Source organism: Panulirus ornatus, chromosome 2, assembly GCF_036320965.1.
Source record: "Panulirus ornatus isolate Po-2019 chromosome 2, ASM3632096v1, whole genome shotgun sequence".
Classification (NCBI taxonomy): domain Eukaryota; kingdom Metazoa; phylum Arthropoda; class Malacostraca; order Decapoda; family Palinuridae; genus Panulirus; species Panulirus ornatus.
This window is the reverse complement of record NC_092225.1, coordinates 96,659,650-96,675,313: the sequence shown is the minus strand read 5'-3', so window position 1 is coordinate 96,675,313 and position 15,664 is coordinate 96,659,650. Positions and strand designations below refer to the sequence as shown.

The 15,664-nt window shown below is 41.7% G+C and overlaps 1 protein-coding gene across 7 annotated transcripts in view; it reads left to right on the top strand.

Moving 5' to 3' along the window:
• The window catches only part of LOC139758668 (uncharacterized), a 260,280-nt gene that overhangs the window by 138,236 nt on the left and 106,380 nt on the right, over positions 1-15,664 (top strand). The gene's annotated exons all lie outside the window — the stretch shown is intronic.

Here is a 15,664-nt window from a genome sequence, read left to right as displayed (position 1 = left end):
TTCACTGAAGTTCCCATTTGCTCCCTGTCTTACGCACTTTAATTATCTCCTTCTAGAACATCTTTTTATTCTCCCTAAAATTTAATGATACTCTCTCACCCCAACTCTCATTTCCCCCCTCTTTTTCCCCTCTTGCACTTTTCTCTTGACCTCCTTCTCTTTCTTTTATACATCTCCCAGTTATTTTGCATTATTTCCCTGCAAAAATCGTCCAAATGCTCTCTCTTCGCTTCACTAATACCTTACTTCTTCATATTTATATAATTCATAAATTCATATAATCCATTTTTTTCATATAATTATTATTGTTTATATAGTTTTCCATCATTAATTTTATATCATTATATATATATTTTATTTATATTATTATTATATATATTTCATATAATCATATATTCATTCATTTATGTTTTCAATATTATTTCTAATCATATTTTTTCCTTATATCAATTGATTCATATAATCATATGATATCATATATCATATCATAGGTTATCATTAATACTCTATATTACTGCATTTTCTTATATATATTATATATTATTCAAATTCATAAATTTTTCATATACATATAACATTTACATATTATCATTATTATAATATTTATTATCATAACTATAAATATTATTAAAAATTTTCATATATTAATATTTTCATAATGCTTATATTATATTATATAATTTCATTAAATTTCTTTATATTTTATTATCAATTTTAATAATTTTATGGATTGGTCGGGGACGCAGAGCTAGATTAATTAGTATTTTATATCTCTTCATCTCAACATATATTATACAATAGATAATCAATAATACATCATTCATTATTATTATTCAATATTATAATTTCAAATTATTATTATTGAGATATAATTCATAATATATTTATTAATATTTCATTAAACATTTATATAATGTATTAAATCCCACCAACTCAACTACCCGTTCTAAACCCCACCTCCCACCTCTTCTCATGCCACAAGCATCTTTTGCGCAATCCATCACTGATTCCCTAAATACATCCCATCCTCCCCCACTCCCCTTACTTCCATTGTTCTCACCTTTTTCCATTCTGTACTCAGTCCTCTCCTGGTACTTCCTCACACAAGTCTCCTTCCCAAGCTCACTTACTCTCACCACCCTCTTCACCCCAACATTCACTCTTCTTTTCTGAAAACCCATACAAATCTTCACCTTAGCCTCCACAAGATAATGATCAGACATCCCTCCAGTTGCACCTCTCGAGCACATCAACATCCAAAAGTCTCTCTTTCACATGCCTGTCAATTAACACGGAATCCAATAACGCTCTCTGGCCATCTCTCCTACTTACATACGTATACTTATTTTTTTTTTTTTATACTTTTTCACTGTCTCCCGCGTTTGCGAGGTAGTGCAAGGAAACAGACGAAAGAAATGGCCCAACCCCCCCCCCCCCCCATACACATGTATATACATACGTCCACACACGCAAATATACATACCTACACAGCTTCCATGGTTTACCTCAGACCTTCACATGTCTTGATTCAATCCACTGACAGCACATCAACCCCGGTATACCACATCGATCCAATTCACTCTATTCCTTGCACGCCTTTCACCCTCCTGCATGTTCAGGCCCCGATCACTCAAAATCTTTTTCACTCCATCTTTCCACCTCCAATTTGGTCTCCCACTTCTCCTCGTTCCCTCCACCTCCGACACATATATCCTCTTGGTCAATCTTTCCTCACTCATTCTCTCCATGTGCCCAAACCATTTCAAAAAACCCTCTTCTGCTCTCTCAACCACGCTCTTTTTATTTCCACACATCTCTCTTACCCTTATATTACTTACTCGATCAAACCACCTCACACCACACACTGTCCTCTAACATCTCATTTCCAGCACATCCACCCTCCTGCACACAACTCTATCCATAGCCCACGCCTCACAACCATACAACACTGTTGGAACCACTATTCCTTCAAACAAACCCATTTTTGCTTTCCGAGATAATGTTCTCGACTTCCACACATTCTTCAAGGCTCCCAGATTTTCGCCCCCTCCCCCACCCTATGATCCACTTCCGCTTCCATGGTTCCATCCGCTGCCAGATCACTCCCAGATATCTAAAACACTTTACTTCCTCCAGTTTTTCTCCATTCAAACTTACCTCCCAATTGACTTGACCCTCAACCCTACTGTACCTAATAACCTTGCTCTTATTCACATTTACTCTTAACTTTCTTCTTTCACACACTTTACCAAACTCAGTCACCAGCTTCTGCAGTTTCTCACATGAATCAGCCACCAGCGCTGTATCATCAGCGAACAACAACTGACTCACTTCCCAAGCTCTCTCATCCACAACAGACTTCATACTTGCCCCTCTTTCCAAAACTCTTGCATTCACCTCCCTAACAACCCCATCCATAAACAAATTAAACAACCATGGAGACATCACACACCCCTGCCGCAAACCTACATTCACTGAGAACCAATCACTTTCCTCTCTTCCTACACGTACACATGCCTTACATCCTCGATAAAAACTTTTCACTGCTTCTATCAACTTGCCTCCCACACCATATATTCTTAATACCTTCCACAGAGCATCTCTATCAACTCTATCATATGCCTTCTCCAGATCCATAAATGCTACATACAAATCCATTTGCTTTTCTAAGTATTTCTCACATACATTCTTCAAAGCAAACACCTGATCCACACATCCTCTACCACTTCTGAAACCACACTGCTCTTCCCCAATCTGATGCTCTGTACATGCCTTCACCCTCTCAATCAATATCCTCCCATATAATTTACCAGGAATACTCAACAAACTTATACCTCTGTAATTTGAGCACTCACTCTTATCCCCTTTGCCTTTGTACAATGGCACTATGCACACATTCTGCCAATCCTCAGGCACCTCACCATGAGTCATACATACATTAAATAACCTTACCAACCAGTCAACAATACAGTCACCCCCTTTTTTGATAAATTCCACTGCAATACCATCCAAACCTGCTGCCTTGCCGGCTTTCATCTTCCGCAAAGCTTTTACTACCTCTTCTCTGTTTACCAAATCATTTTCCCTAACCCTCTCACTTTGCACACCACCTCGACCAAAACACCTATATTTTGCCACTCTATCATCAAACACATTCAACAAACCTTCAAAATACTCACTCCATCTCCTTCTCACATCACCACTACTTGTTATCACCTCCCCATTTGCGCCCTTCACTGAAGTTCCCATTTGCTCCCTTGTCTTACGCACTTTATTTATCTCCTTCTAGAACATCTTTTTATTCTCCCTAAAATTTAATGATACTCTCTCACCCCAACTCTCATTTGCCCTCTTTTTCACCTCTTGCACTTTTCTCTTGACCTCCTGTCTCTTTCTTTTATACATCTCCCAGTTATTTGCATTATTTCCCTGCAAAAATCGTCCAAATGCCTCTCTCTTCTCTTTCACTAATACTCTTACTTCTTCATCCCACCACTCACTACCCTTTCTAAACCCATCTCCCACTCTTCTCATGCCACAAGCATCTTTTGCGCAATCCATCACTGATTCCCTAAATACATCCCATTCCTCCCCCACTCCCCTTACTTCCATTGTTCTCACCTTTTTCCATTCTGTACTCAGTCTCTCCTGGTACTTCCTCACACAAGTCTCCTTCCCAAGCTCACTTACTCTCACCACCCTCTTCACCCCAACATTCACTCTTCTTTTCTGAAAACCCATACAAATCTTCACCTTAGCCTCCACAAGATAATGATCAGACATCCCTCCAGTTGCACCTCTCAGCACATTAACATCCAAAAGTCTCTCTTTCACATGCCTGTCAATTAACACGTAATCCAATAACGCTCTCTGGCCATCTCTCCTACTTACATACGTATACTTATTTTTTTTTTTTTATACTTTTTCGCTGTCTCCCCGCGTTTGCGAGGTAGCGCAAGGAAACAGACGAAAGAAATGGCCCAACCCCCCCCCCCCCATACACATGTATATACATACGTCCACACACGCAAATATACATACCTACACAGCTTTCCATGGTTTACCTCAGACGCTTCACATGTCTTGATTCAATCCACTGACAGCACATCAACCCCGGTATACCACATCGCTCCAATTCACTCTATTCCTTGCCCTCCTTTCACCCTCCTGCATGTTCAGGCCCCGATCACACAAAATCTTTTTCACTCCATCTTTCCACCTCCAATTTGGTCTCCCTCTTCTCCTCGTTCCCTCCACCTTCGACACATATATCCTCTTGGTCAACCTTTCCTCACTCATTCTCTCCATGTGCCCAAACCATTTCAAAACACCCTCTTCTGCTCTCTCAACCACGCTCTTTTTATTTCCACACATCTCTCTTACCCTTACGTTACTTACTCGATCAAACCACCTCACACCACACATTGTCCTCAAACATCTCATTTCCAGCACATCCATCCTCCTGCGCACAACTCTATCCATAGCCCACGCCTTGCAACCATACAACATTGTTGGAACCACTATTCCTTCAAACATACCCATTTTTGCTTTCCGAGATAATGTTCTCGACTTCCACACATTCTTCAAGGCTCCCAGAATTTTCGCCCCCTCCCCCACCCTATGATCCACTTCCGCTTCCATGGTTCCATCCGCTGCCAGATCCACTCCCAGATATCTAAAACACTTCACTTCCTCCAGTTTTTCTCCATTCAAACTCACCTCCCAATTGACTTGACCCTCAACCCTACTGTACCTAATAACCTTGCTCTTATTCACATTTACTCTTAACTTTCTTCTTCCACACACTTTACCAAAGTCAGTCACCAGCTTCTGCAGTTCTCACATGAATCAGCCACCAGCGCTGTATCATCAGCGAACAACAACTGACTCACTTCCCAAGCTCTCTCATCCCCAACAGACTTCATACTTGCCCCTCTTTCCAAAACTCTTGCATTTACCTCCCTAACAACCCCTTCCATAAACAAATTAAACAACCATGGAGACATCACACACCCCTGCCGCAAACCTACAATCACTGAGAACCAATCACTTTCCTCTCTTCCTACACGTACACATGCCTTACATCCTCGATAAAAACTTTTCACTGCTTCTAACAACTTGCCTCCCACACCATATATTCTTAATACCTTCCACAGAGCATCTCTATCAACTCTATCATATGCCTTCTCCAGATCCATAAATGCTACATACAAATCCATTTGCTTTTCTAAGTATTTCTCACATACATTCTTCAAAGCAAACACCTGATCCACACATCCTCTACCACTTCTGAAACCACACTGCTCTTCCCCAATCTGATGCTCTGTACATGCCTTCACCCTCTCAATTAATACCCTCCCATATAATTTACCTATTCATCCAACTACTGACAGGACATCCCCGGCACACCAGCCGTCACCCATCACTATGAATAATTAAGATGTTTCAGTTACATCTCGACGTGTAAACTGCGGCGTCTTCCTCCTGATGGCCAGTGTGTACCTCGGCCGCATGCGGCACTTGCATGATATAAGGCAATATGTTCATCTAAGGTTCGGTTGTCTTACGGAAACTTGATGAAGATAAGAGTAAAGTACAGACAGACTTCCCCAGAACTTTTTTAAAGGGGAAGTAATTGTTTATAGTTGTGTTACTGGAGTGATAGTTTTCATACATGGTGTTTTGACAAGAAAATAGTGAAATTGGAGAAAAATGTAGCTTAGACATTGAACCTTATTGATACAGTGGTTAAATTGATGAGAACGACTATTGACGTTTGTGTAAATAAATTATACATTTCCTTTTTCCATAGCCAGAGGTTGAACCATTATGTGACATTCATTTTTTCAATCACTTCAAGCTAGAAGTTTCAGTTTTCTAAATTGTTTCTTACATTTTTCATATGTATATATATGTATGTGTGTGTGTGTGTGTATGTGCGTATGTATGTGTATGTGTGTGTATGTGTATATGTATATACATATGTATATTATCCCTGGGGATAGGGGTGAAAGAGTACTTCCCACGTATTCCTCGCGTGTCGTAGAAAGCGACTAGAGGGGACGGGAGCGGGGGGCCAGAAATCCTCCCCTCCTTGTATTAACTTTCTAAAATGGGAAACAGAAGAAGGAGTCACGCGGGGAGTGCTCATCCTCCTCGAAGGCTCAAAGTGGGGTGCCTAAATGTGTGTGGATGTAACCAAGATGTGAAGAAAGGAGAGATAGGTAGTATGTTTGAGGAAAGGAACTTGGATGTTTTGGCTCTGAGTGAAACGAAGCTCAAGGGTAAAGGGGAAGAGTGGTTTGGGAATGTCTTGGGAGTAAAGTCAGGGGTTAGTGAGAGGACAAGAGCAAGGGAAGGAGTAGCAATACTCCTGAAACAGGAGTTGTGGGAGTATGTGATAGAATGTAAGAAAGTAAATTCTCGATTAATATGGGTAAAACTGAAAGTTGATGGAGAGAGGTGGGTGATTATTGGTGCATATGCACCTGGGCATGAGAAGAAAGATCATGAGAGGCAAGTGTTTTGGGAGCAGCTGAATGAGTGTGTTAGTGGTTTTGATGCACGAGACCGGGTTATAGTGATGGGTGATTTGAATGCAAAGGTGAGTAATGTGGCAGTTGAGGGAATAATTGGTATACATGGGGTGTTCAGTGTTGTAAATGGAAATGGTGAAGAGCTTGTAGATTTATGTGCTGAAAAAGGAGTGATGATTGGGAATACCTGGTTTAAAAAGCGAGATATACATAAGTATACTTATGTAAGTAGGAGAGATGGCCAGAGAGCGTTATTGGATTACGTGTTAATTGACAGGCGTGCGAAAGAGAGACTTTTGGATGTTAATGTGCTGAGAGGTGCAACTGGAGGGATGTCTGATCATTATCTTGTGGAGGCTAAGGTGAAGATTTGTATGGGTTTTCAGAAAAGAAGAGTGAATGTTGGGGTGAAGAGGGTGGTGAGAGTAAGTGAGCTTGGGAAGGAGACCTGTGTGAGGAAGTACCAGGAGAGACTGTGTACAGAATGGAAAAAGGTGAGAAAAATGGAAGTAAGGGGAATGGGGGAGGAATGGGATGTATTTAGGGAATCAGTGATGGATTGCACAAAAGATGCTTGTGGCATGAGAAGAGTGGGAGGTGGGTTGATTAGAAAGGGTAGTGAGTGGTGGGATGAAGAAGTAAGAGTATTAGTGAAAGATAAGAGAGAGGCATTTGGACGATTTTTGCAGGGAAAAAATGCAATTGAGTGGGAGATGTATAAAAGAAAGAGACAGGAGGTCAAGAGAAAGGTGCAAGAGGTGAAAAAAAGGGCAAATGAGAGTTGGGGTGAGAGAGTATCATTATATTTTAGGGAGAATAAAAAGATGTTCTGGAAGGAGGTAAATAAAGTGCGTAAGACAAGGGAGCAAATGGGAACTTCAGTGAAGGGCGCAAATGGGGAGGTGATATCAAGTAGTGGTGATGTGAGAAGGAGATGGAGTGAGTATTTTGAAGGTTTGTTGAATGTGGCTGATGATAGAGTGGCAGATATAGGGTGTTTTGGTCGAGGTGGTGTGCAAAGTGAGAGGGTTAGGGAAAATGATTTGGTAAACAGAGAAGAGGTACTAAAAGCTTTGCAGAAGATGAAAGCCGGCAAGGCAGCAGGTTTGGATGGTATTGCAGTGGAATTTATTAAAAAAGGGGGTGACTGTATTGTTGACTGGTTGGTAAGGTTATTTAATGTATGTATGACTCATGGTGAGGTGCCTGAGGATTGGCGGAATGCGTGCATAGTGCCATTGTACAAAGGCAAAGGGGATAAGAGTGAGTGCTCAAATTACAGAGGTATAAGTTTGTTGAGTATTCCTGGTAAATTATATGGGAGGGTATTGATTGAGAGGGTGAAGGCATGTACAGAGCATCAGATTGGGGAAGAGCAGTGCGGTTTCAGAAGTGGTAGAGGATGTGTGGATCAGGTGTTTGCTTTGAAGAATGTATGTGAGAAATACTTAGAAAAGCAAATGGATTTGTATGTAGCATTTATGGATCTGGAGAAGGCATATGATAGAGTTGATAGAGATGCTCTGTGGAAGGTATTAAGAATATATGGTGTGGGAGGCAAGTTGTTAGAAGCAGTGAAAAGTTTTTATCGAGGATGTAAGGCATGTGTACGTGTAGGAAGAGGGGAAAGTGATTGGTTCTCAGTGAATGTAGGTTTGCGGCAGGGGTGTGTGATGTCTCCATGGTTGTTTAATTTGTTTATGGATGGGGTTGTTAGGGAGGTAAATGCAAGAGTTTTGGAAAGAGGGGCAAGTATGAAGTCTGTTGGGGATGAGAGAGCTTGGGAAGTGAGTCAGTTGTTGTTCGCTGATGATACAGCGCTGGTGGCTGATTCATGTGAGAAACTGCAGAAGCTGGTGACTGAGTTTGGTAAAGTGTGTGGAAGAAGAAAGTTAAGAGTAAATGTGAATAAGAGCAAGGTTATTAGGTACAGTAGGGTTGAGGGTCAAGTCAATTGGGAGGTGAGTTTGAATGGAGAAAAACTGGAGGAAGTGAAGTGTTTTAGATATCTGGGAGTGGATCTGGCAGCGGATGGAACCATGGAAGCGGAAGTGGATCATAGGGTGGGGGAGGGGGCGAAAATTCTGGGAGCCTTGAAGAATGTGTGGAAGTCGAGAACATTATCTCGGAAAGCAAAAATGGGTATGTTTGAAGGAATAGTGGTTCCAACAATGTTGTATGGTTGCGAGGCGTGGGCTATGGATAGAGTTGTGTGTAGGAGGATGGATGTGCTGGAAATGAGATGTTTGAGGACAATGTGTGGTGTGAGGTGGTTTGATCGAGTAAGTAACGTAAGGGTAAGAGAGATGTGTGGAAATAAAAAGAGCATGGTTGAGAGAGCAGAAGAGGGTGTTTTGAAATGGTTTGGGCACATGGAGAGAATGAGTGAGGAAAGGTTGACCAAGAGGATATATGTGTCGGAGGTGGAGGGAACGAGGAGAAGAGGGAGACCAAATTGGAGGTGGAAAGATGGAGTGAAAAAGATTTTGTGTGATCGGGGCCTGAACATGCAGGAGGGTGAAAGGAGGGCAAGGAATAGAGTGAATTGGAGCGGTGTGGTATACAGGGGTTGACGTGCTGTCAGTGGATTGAATCAAGGCGTGTGAAGCGTCTGGGGTAAACCATGGAAAGCTGTGTAGGTATGTATATTTGCGTGTGTGGACGTGTGTATGTACATGTGTATGGGGGGGGGGTTGGGCCATTTCTTTCGTCTGTTTCCTTGCGCTACCTCGCAAACGCGGGAGACAGCGACAAAGTATAAAAAAAAAAAAAAAATTACCAGGAATACTCAACAAACTTATACCTCTGTAATTTGAGCACTCACTCTTATCCCCTTTGCCTTTGTACAATGGCACTATGCACGCATTTCGCCAATCCTCAGGCACCTCACCATGAGTCATACATACATTAAATAACCTTACCAACCAGTCAACCATACAGTCACCCCCTTTTTAATAAATTCCACTGCAATACCATCCAAACCTGCTGCCTTGCCGGCTTTCATCTTCCGCAAAGCTTTTACTACCTCTTCTCTGTTTACCAAATCATTTTCCCTAACCCTCTCACTTTGCACACCACCTCGACCAAAACACCCTATATCTGCCACTCTATCATCAGACACATTCAACAAACCTTCAAAATACTCACTCCATCTCCTTCTCACATCACCACTACTTGTTATCACCTCTTTTTAAACCAGGTATTCCCAATCACCAGTCCTTTTTCAGCACATAAATCTACAAGCTCTTCACCATTTCCATTTACAACACTGAACACCCCATGTATACCAATTATTCCCTCAACTGCCACATTACTCACCTTTGCATTCAAATCACCCATCACTATAACCCGGTCTCGTGCATCAAAACCACGAAGACACTCATTCAGCTGCTCCCAAAACACTTGCCTCTCATGATCTTTCTTCTCATGCCCAGGTGCATATGCACCAATAATCACCCATCTCTCTCCATCAACTTTCAGTTTTACCCATATTAATCGAGAATTTACTTTCTTACATTCTATCACATACTCCCACAACTTCCGTTTCAGGAGTAGTGCTACTCCTTCCTTATTATTCTTATATATTTTGCTTTGTCGCTCTCTCCCACGTTAGTGAGGTAGCGCAAAGAAACAGAGGAAAGAATGGCCCAACCCACCCACATACACATGTATATACATGCACGTCCACACATGGAAATATACATATCTATACATCTCAACGTATACATATATATACACACACAGACATATACATATATACACATGTACATAATTCATACTGTCTGCCTTTATTCATTCCCATCGCCACCCTGCATTACACATGACAGCTAGAGACTGATTGTGAATGAATGTGACCTTTGTTGTCTTTTCCCAGTGCTAACTCGCAGGGAGAGGGGGGGGTGCCATTTCATGTGTGGTGGGGTGGTGAAGGGAATGAGTGAAGGCAGCAAGTATGAATATGTACATGTGTATATATGTATGTCTGTGTATGTATACATTGAAATGCATAGGTATATATATGTATGTATATTTCCACACATTATTACTTTTTCACTACTAACTCAAACCACCTCACTCCACATATTGTCCTCAAGCATTTCCTTTCCAACACATCCACTCTCCTCCATACACCCTATCTATAGCCCATGCCTTGCAACCATGTAATATGTTGGAACCACTATTCCTTCAAACATACCCATTTTTGCTCTCTGAGATGATGTTCTCTCCTTCCACACATTCTTCATCACTTCCAGAACCTTTGCCCCCTCCCTACCCCATGACTCACTTCCATGGTTCCATTCACTGCCAAGTCCACTCCCAGATACTGAAAACACTTCAGTTCCTCCCATTTTGCTTCATTCAACATCCCAACTAACTTGTCCCTCAACCATGCTGAACCTAATAACCTTGCTTTTATTCATATTTACTCTTAACTTTCTCCTTTCCCACACTTCTAAAGTCAGTCACCAACTTATGCAGTTTCTCTGGAATCAGCTGCCGGTGCTGTATCATTGGTGAACAACAACCGACTCGGTTCCCAGGCCCTCTCATCCCTAAAAGACTGCATACTCACCCCTCTCTCCAAAACTTTTGCATTTACCTCCCTCACCACCCCATCCATAAATGAATTAAACAACCATGGGGACATCAAACACCCTTGCTGTAGGCTGACCTGTAATGAAAACCAATCACTCTCCTCTCTTCCTACTTGTACACACACCTTACACTCTTAACAAAAGTTTCTCATTACTTTGAGCTGCTCACCTCCCAAACCATATATTCTTAAGATCTCCCACAAAGCATCTCTATCGACCCTGTCATATACCCTCTCTAGATCCATAAATGCTTCATACAAGACAGTCTCTTTTTCTAAGTATTTTTCACACATCCTTCAAAGCAAACACCTGATCTACACATCCTCTACCAATTCTGAAACCACATTGCTCCTCCCCAATCTGATTCTCTTTATATGCCTTTACCCTCTCAATCAATATCCCCCCATACAATTTCCCAGGCAAGCTCAGCAGACACATTCCTATGTAGTTTGAACTCTTAACTTTTGTCCCCATTGCCTTTATACAGTGGCACTTCACCATGACATATTCTTTCTTTCTTTCATACTATTCGCTATTTCCCGCATTAGCGAGGTAGTGTTAAGAACAGAGGACTGGGCCTTTGAGGGAATATTCTCACCTGGCCCCCTTCTATGTTCCTTCTTTTGAAAAATTAAAAAAAACGACAGGGGAGGATTTCCAGCCAATCGCTCCCTCCCCTTTTGGTCGCCTTCTACGACACGCAGGGAATACGTGGGAAGTATTCTTCCTCCCCATACATTAATTATCCATACCAACCAGTCAGCAACATAGTCACTTCCTTTCTTATTAAATTCAACTGCATTACCATCCTCTCCTGCCACTTTGTCAGATTTCTTCTTCTACAAGGCTTTCACGACTTCTCTTTTCACCAAACAAACGTCCTAACTCTCTTACTTTGCATACCACCCAGACCTAAAGACCCTACATCTGCCACTCCATCATCTCATATATTTAACATTCCTTCAGAGTACTCCTCCATCTCCTCCTCACTGTATAACTACCTGCTATCACTTCCCCCTTTTTCCCCCCTTCACCAGTGTCCCCTTTTGTTCTTTTGTCTTTTGCTCATTCTTTATCTTCCTTGAAAACATCTTTTTATTCTTCCTAAAGTTTAATGATACTATCTCACCCCAACTCTCATTTGCCTTCTTTTTCAACCCATGCACCTTCCTATTGATGTCCTGCTGCTTTCTCTCATACATTCCCAAGTCATTTGCACTCCTTGTAAGTACCACCCAAATGCCTCTCTTTTCTCTCTCACTTGCAACTTTACTTCTTCATCTCACCACTCACTACTCTTTCTAGTCTCCCCACCTCCCACCTTTCGCATGCTTCATGCACCTCTTGTACATGCCAACACTGCTTCCTTAAATACCTCCCATTCCTCACCCAATCCCTTCACTTCACTTGCTTTCACCTTTTGCCATTCTACTCTCAATCTCTGCTGGTATTTTTTCACACAAGTCTCCTTTCCTAACTCACTCACTGTCATCCCTGTATTCTCCTTAATATTATCTCCTCTTTCGAAAACCTCGACAAATCTTCACCCTTGCCTTCACAAGATAGTGATCAGACATCCCACTAGCTGCCCCTCTCAGCACATTTATATCCAAAAGTTTCTCTTTAACACACCTGTTAATTAATATGTGGTCTGAGGATGCCCATTGACCATCTCTTCTACTTTCATACGTATACTTCTGGACACCCCCTCACGACATACTTCCAAGTTCTGTTCTGACTGACCGGTTGGATCTGAAAAAAGACATAAGTCGGATGCATGTCAGCATGGCATGTAGAATTCATATACCTCTACAGCATTCTTTTAACCTACTCAGTTTCTCACATGATTATCTTTTTTTATTAACCAGTTTTATTTTATGATTCTTTAGTTTCTTTTGACCTTTTTGTTTAAGATTCTTTAGGATCAGGTGTATATCTGTCCTTTTAAACCAGGTATTCCCAATCACCAGCCTCTTTCAGCACACAACTCCACAAGCTCTTCCATTTTTATTCATAACTGAATACTCATGCAAACCAATTATACCCTCAAGGGCCACATTACTTACCTTCGCATTTAAATCGCCCATCATCAGTACCCGGTCACGTAAACCAAAACTGCCGACACTCACTCAGCTGCCCCGAAAACACTCATCTCTCATGATCAGGTGCTTAAGGACCAGTAATGACCAGTCTCTTGTCATCCACCATCACACTCCAACAATTCCTGCTTCAGGAGTAGCACTACTCCTTCCTTACCTCTTGTCCTCTCACCGATCCCTGACTCTACTCCAAAGATGTTTCCTAACCATTCATCCTTGAGCTTTGTTTCACTCATAGTCAGAACATCTATGTTTCTTTCCTCAAGTACACTACCTTTCTCTCATCTCTTCTCATCTTGGTTACATCCACACACATTCAGACCCCTCAATCTGAGCCTTCAAGAGAGATGAGCACTCCCTGTATGACTCCTCCTTCTGTTTCCTCTCCTAGAAATTTAAAAACAAGAAAGGGAGGGTTTCCAGCTCCCTGCTCCTGCCCCCTTTAGTTGCCCTCTACGCCACATGGGGAAAACGAAGGTAGAATTCTTTCTCCCCTAGTAGGTAGGAATATTAGGCAGGAGCATTAAATAGATGTAGTCAGTAGGAACATTATATCGAAGCCTCAGCAAACACTGCATCGAAGTCTCAGCAAACACTGCTAGAGTTGCCCTCTTCCAGCGACCTGTTAAGAGTGAAGCTCTGAAGGCTAAGAAGTGGCACTGGAGTTCTCTAGTTATGGAGACTATTGCTGTGGCCACCCCCTTGAGGGAGTTCCAGGTGGGCTTCAGAGATATAGATTGATCATATATTGTTGCCAAGGCATGTTTCATGGTCTTATGTTTGTGTAGTGTAGGGAGACTGGAAATGTTCAAATAAGAACAATGGAGATTTTGATATAAATTTTTTAAGTGTTGGGAAGTTTTGTATGATGATTAGAATAAATGACGAGGGTTTTATACCAACTTCCTAGGTTTACTGACATATGGGTAGAATACTGATATGCTGATATATGTATATTAGTCAATGCATAAGGATGTGGAAAAGAAGACTAAAGATGTATCTTCTGCATTCCATATAAAGCAACTTACAGCTGGAGGCATGGGGTTGCTGGACTGGACGCCTTATTATCTTGTATTATCACTTTCTAAAAGTATGGTCAGAGTAAGGAGCTAAGTTAGGATTCTACTTTGAAATGCTTAATCTAGGTTGTCTAAACATATGTAGTTGCGGTTTTACATATGCTTTCATATATGCTTACAGTTTCCCACCGTAGCAAATTAGACTAAGAAGTAGCATTACTTTTGGGAGGTAATGATACGGGAGAGGAGTTCTAGCCCTATTGTTCATTCCACTCTTAGTCACTTTCTTTTACATGAGGAAGATATGTGGGTAGTATTATTTCTCTCCTGTCACCAAGGATAAACGTGTGGCTTATTATAACTCGGAGAGCAAAAGTGGGTATGTTTGAAGGAATAGTGGTTCCAACAATTTTATATGGTTGCCAGGCATAGTCTATAGATAGGGTTGTGTGTAGGAGGATGGATGTGTTGGAAATGAAATGTTTGAGGACAATATGTGGTGTGAGGTGGTTTGATTGAGTAAGTGTCAGAGGTGGAGAGAAGGAGAAGCGGCAGACCAAATTGGAGGTGGAAGGATGGTGTGAAAAAGATTTTGAGTGATCGGGGCCTGAACATACAGGAAGGTGAAAGGCGGACAAGTAATAGAATGAATTGGAACGATGTGGTATACCAGGGTCAATGTGCTGTCAATGGATTGAACCAGGGCATGTGAAGCATCTAGGGTAAACCATGGAAAGGTCTGTGGGGTCTGGATGTGGGAAGGGAGCTGTGGTTTTGGTGCATTATACACGACAGCTACGGACTGAGTGTGAACGAATGTGGCCTTTATTTCTGTTCCTGGTGCTACCTCACTGGTGGTGGCGGGAATGCCATTTCATGTGTGGCGGGTTGGCGACGGGAATGGATGAAGGCAGCAAGTATGAATATGTATATATAAGTATATGTCTGTGTATGTATATGTATGTATACGTTGAAATGTGTATGTATGTATATATGCATGTATGGGTCAATGTGCTGTCAATGGATTGAACCAGGGCATGTGAAGCATCTAGGGTAAACCATGGAAAGGTCTGTGGGGTCTGGATGTGGGAAGGGAGCTGTGGTTTTGGTGCATTACACATGACAGCTACAGACTGAGTGTGAACGAATGTGGCCTTTATTTCTGTTCCTGGAGCTACCTCACTGGTGGTGGCGGGAATGCTGTTTCATGTGTGGTGGGTTGGCGACGGGAATGGATGAAGGCAGCAAGTATGAATATGTATATATAAGTATATGTCTGTGTATGTATATGTATGTATACGTTGAAATGTGTATGTATGTATATATGCATGTATGGGCGTTTATTTATATAGATGTGTATGTGGGTGGGTTGGGCCATTCCTTGTCTGTTTCCTTGCGCTACCTTGCTGACGCAG